The sequence below is a fragment of the Schistocerca serialis genome, unplaced genomic scaffold, assembly GCF_023864345.2.
Source record: "Schistocerca serialis cubense isolate TAMUIC-IGC-003099 unplaced genomic scaffold, iqSchSeri2.2 HiC_scaffold_1242, whole genome shotgun sequence".
Classification (NCBI taxonomy): Eukaryota; Metazoa; Arthropoda; class Insecta; order Orthoptera; family Acrididae; genus Schistocerca; species Schistocerca serialis.
The window spans coordinates 265,001-270,000 of record NW_026047450.1 but is presented as its reverse complement, the minus strand read 5'-3'; the positions used below and the strand labels follow the sequence as shown (position 1 = coordinate 270,000).

The following is a 5,000-nucleotide window of genomic DNA, read 5'->3' as shown; positions in this document are numbered from 1 at the left end:
CATTATTCCATGCACACAGTATTCAGGCGGGCTTGCCTGCTTTAAGCACTCTAATTTGTTCAAAGTAAACGTGCCGGCCCACCGAGACACTCAATAAAGAGCACCCTGGTAGGATTTCAACGGGGTCCGCCTCGGGACGCACGAGCACGCACGAGGCGGTCGCACGCCTTCGGCTCGCCCCACCGGCAGGACGTCCCACGATACATGCCAGTTAAACACCGACGGGCGGTGAACCAACAGCGTGGGACACAAATCCAACTACGAGCTTTTTAACCGCAACAACTTTAATATACGCTATTGGAGCTGGAATTACCGCGGCTGCTGGCACCAGACTTGCCCTCCAATAGATACTCGTTAAAGGATTTAAAGTGTACTCATTCCGATTACGGGGCCTCGGATGAGTCCCGTATCGTTATTTTTCGTCACTACCTCCCCGTGCCGGGAGTGGGTAATTTGCGCGCCTGCTGCCTTCCTTGGATGTGGTAGCCGTTTCTCAGGCTCCCTCTCCGGAATCGAACCCTGATTCCCCGTTACCCGTTACAACCATGGTAGGCGCAGAACCTACCATCGACAGTTGATAAGGCAGACATTTGAAAGATGCGTCGCCGGTACGAGGACCGTGCGATCAGCCCAAAGTTATTCAGAGTCACCAAGGCAAACGGACCGGACGAGCCGACCGATTGGTTTTGATCTAATAAAAGCGTCCCTTCCATCTCTGGTCGGGACTCTGTTTGCATGTATTAGCTCTAGAATTACCACAGTTATCCAAGTAACGTGGGTACGATCTAAGGAACCATAACTGATTTAATGAGCCATTCGCGGTTTCACCTTAATGCGGCTTGTACTGAGACATGCATGGCTTAATCTTTGAGACAAGCATATGACTACTGGCAGGATCAACCAGGGAGCTGCGTCAACTAGAGCTGAACAGCCGGCCGCCCGGGAGTGTGTCCCGGGGGCCCGCGCGAACACGCAAGCGTCCGCTCAATTATTCTGCAAACAGGAGGAGGCTGAGCTCCCCTGCACAACACACCTCGAAACCCTCTCAGGTCCCGGCGGCGCGCAGCGCCGTCCTAAGTACTTGGTCGGGTTCGAGAGAGGCGCAATCGCCCGGAGTTAGGCGAGTAGACGCTTTAGGTGCGACCACCCGTGCTCCCAACTGAGCTTGCCGCTGCCGACAGAGGCCCGGGAGCGTGCTGTCGTGGCATTGCCGGCGGGAGACAACACGCGCCACCTACGGTGACCGGCAGCTCCAACGCCAGCGCCACAGAAGGACAAAAGCCCCACTTGGGTGCCGAAGCGAACTCTCCCAGCACAGCGCACGCGCCAACACGTCCGCACAGCTGCGATACAAACCACCTGCGAGAACCGCTGGGGCGACCGAGCAGCAGACGGCGTCGCGGCGCCGAGCGCCGAGCGGCGGCGCATCCTCAGCGCACACAGTCCTCAATCGGACCAGCACACTGCAGATGGCCACCGCGCTTCGCACCGGGCCCGCGAGGACCTACTTTGGCCGCAAGGCGCCGCGAGCAGGGGGCGCCGGCGCGCAGCTGCGCCGCCTGCCGCGTCCGTCGGCCGGCGCGCCTGCCACTGGCCGCCCCCACCAGCCGGCTGTAGCGCGTGCGCCCACGCACCGCGCTGCCAGCACGCCGGGCGGCCCCCCCTCACCGGCCGGGGACGGTCCCACCCAGCCACCGCCGCGTATCGCCTCACACCCAGATCCCCTTTCACGTTCGTGGGCATGGTGGGTCCCCTTTCACGTTCGTGGGCATGGTGGGTATCCCTGAAACAACCGGTTAATAGCTCGACCGATCGTCGCCAACACTGATTCACCTCTAGCGAGAACAACCGCACCACAACGGGTTACCTGTTGTTCATTTGCGTAACGTCACCAGCAAACGTAGACGTCCATCGCCATTTGCAACGAGTATTGCATGCCTGTGTCAGGTGTCACAACACACTACGTCTGCCCACATAGACGCAACAACATGTGCACGCCTCGAGAACACGTGGAAGGTAGCCCCCGTACGTATGCGGTGTCCATTGCGCGAACGACTGTCAGCCGGCCTCTGCAGGATGTCGCAGATGTGGAACGCGGTGCAACATGCTATCACGGTGTGTGAGAAGAGACGACTACGTCCGAATACACGCTCCACCACATCAACAGACTGCTCATGCTGATCGCCATCCAGGGCGTCCGTTCCTCCCACACGTCTGAATGGCGTACCACACTGCAATCCAGCTCTTATAGGGAGACGACACGTAGCTGCGTGCACAATATTTGGACTGTATGGTCTGCCGTTGCTAGGCGCAGTCGTCGTACGGTCACACATGTGCCACGATGTATCATTCAGTACATACGGACCAATGTGCAGTACAGTTTGTGGGTTTTGCGTACATCGGCGGACAGGTGACAGGCCGTACCACAACGTAGGCTGAGTACGTCGGCATGCGAAGGGCATTGAACATGCAAACTTCTCAACGACCAGCTTGCGAAGGCAGGGGGGAAGGGGGGGGGGGCATGTACGTCCTGCTGCTATCCACATTAGAGTGTATAGCAGGAGCATGTGGAAAGTCAGCAACACCTGCAAGGTGTTTAACATGACGCGATACACAGGGGACCGGGCAGTGCGAATAGCGAACTATATTGCGAGGGTTGCGGTTAGGCAACACTACACTAATTTAACGAGTTGCATAACAATTACAGAGCAGGTTCAGCGACAACGTGCGTCAGGTTAAGGCGCAATATAGGTTATGTTGAGGCGCAATATAGGTTAGGTTGAGGCGCAATATAGGTTAGGTTAAGGCACAACATGGGTTACGTTAAAGCGCAAATTAGGTTACGTTAAGGCACAACATGGGTTACGTTAAGGCACAACATGGGTTACGTTAAGGCACAACATGGGTTACGTTAAGGCACAACATGGGTTACGTTAAGGCACAAATTAGGTTACGTTAAGGCACAAATTAGGTTACGTTAAGGCACAAATTAGGTTACGTTAAGGCACAAATTAGGTTACGTTAAGGCACAAATTAGGTTACGTTAAGGCACAAATTAGGTTACGTTAAGGCACAACATGGGTTACGTTAAGGCACAACATGGGTTACGTTAAGGCACAACATGGGTTACGTTAAGGCACAACATGGGTTACGTTAAGGCACAACATGGGTTACGTTAAGGCACAAATTGGGTTACGTTAAGGCACAAATTGGGTTACGTTAAGGCACAAATTGGATTACGTTAAGGCACAAATTGGGTTACGTTAAGGCACAAATTGGGTTACGTTAAGGCACAAATTGGGTTACGTTAAGGCACAAATTGGGTTACGTTAAGGCACAAATTGGGTTACGTTAAGGCACAAATTGGGTTACGTTAAGGCACAACATGGGTTACGTTAAGGCACAAATTGGGTTACGTTAAGGCACAACATGGGTTACGTTAAGGTACAACATGGGTTAGGTTAAGGTACAATATGGGTTAGGTTAAGGTACAATATGGGTTAGGTTAAGGTACAATATGGGTTAGGTTAAGGCACAATATGGGTTACGTTAAGGCACAACATGGGTTAGGTTAAGGCACAACATGGGTTAGGTTAAGGCACAACATGGGTTAGGTTAAGGCACAACATGGGTTAGGTTAAGGCACAACATGGGTTAGGTTAAGGCACAACATGGGTTAGGTTAAGGCACAACATGGGTTAGGTTAAGGCACAACATGGGTTAGGTTAAGGCACAACATGGGTTAGGTTAAGGCACAACATGGGTTAGGTTAAGGCACAACATGGGTTAGGTTAAGGCACAACATGGGTTAGGTTAAGGCACAACATGGGTTAGGTTAAGGCACAACATGGGTTAGGTTAAGGCACAACATGGGTTAGGTTAAGGCACAACGTAGGTTAGGTTAAGGTACAACGTAGGTTAGGTTAAGGTACAACGTAGGTTAGGTTAAGGTACAACGTAGGTTAGGTTAAGGTACAACGTAGGTTAGGTTAAGGTACAACGTAGGTTAGGTTAAGGTACAACGTAGGTTAGGTTAAGGTACAACGTAGGTTAGGTTAAGGTACAACGTAGGTTAGGTTAAGGTACAACGTAGGTTAGGTTAAGGTACAACGTAGTTTAGGTTAAGGTACAACGTAGGTTAGGTTAAGGTACAACGTAGGTTAGGTTAAGGTACAACGTAGGTTAGGTTAAGGTACAACGTAGGTTAGGTTAAGGTACAACGTAGGTTAGGTTAAGGTACAACGTAGGTTAGGTTAAGGTACAACGTAGGTTAGGTTAAGGTACAACGTAGGTTAGGTTAAGGTACAACGTAGGTTAGGTTAAGGTACAACGTAGGTTAGGTTAAGGTACAACGTAGGTTAGGTTAAGGCGCAATGTCGGTTAGGTTAAGGTACGATATAGCTTAAATTAAGGTACAATATAGCTTAGGTTAAGGTACACATTGTTGTAGGGAAAGGTGTATTTGGGGGGGGGGGGGCGGCAGGTTCGTTGATAGTGATTATCGTAAGTGCATGCCTGCGGGATCATCCGATTTGTCACGTCAGGATGCACTTGTGGCTCATGACAGGCGGCGTTCCGATTCCAAGGTTGTGGCAGATCTGTGTCTTTCATTCCTGCCATTGTTTGTGTACTGTGACAGGAGGCAGTATTGTGATGTTGGGTGCACCCCTGTGTAGGACATGTGTGGGTGTTCGTGGCTTAGCTGAGCAATGGCGGATGTCGGAAGGGTGGGATATTCTGTTTTCTGGGTGGACCTCCCGGTCTGGTTATGATAGTGTGGATTGTGTAATGTGGCGGAGAGGATGCACTGGATGTTCTTCCATGCTGGTGGTTAGATATTGTGTGTGTGTGTGCCTGTTACAGGCAGAGAGTAGTGTGTGATAAGAGAGTAGTGTGTGATAAGAGTGTCTGGCTGACGTGTGGTTCTCATTATGTGCAGAGTCTTTCAGCATGTATAGGGACGGTTGTATATATTATCTGTATTCTGATGGCTCTGCATC

General features: G+C 51.5%; 1 non-coding gene across 1 annotated transcript in view; it reads right to left on the bottom strand.

Annotated features, from left to right (window-relative positions):
* Positions 1–907, bottom strand: part of LOC126436604 (small subunit ribosomal RNA) — a 1,909-nt gene extending 1,002 nt beyond the window's left edge. The window contains exon 1 of the ribosomal RNA XR_007580794.1: positions 1–907. This exon is cut by the window's left edge and continues 1,002 nt beyond it. This is a non-coding gene — a ribosomal RNA (small subunit ribosomal RNA).
* Positions 908–5,000: the final 4,093 nt, after the last annotated feature.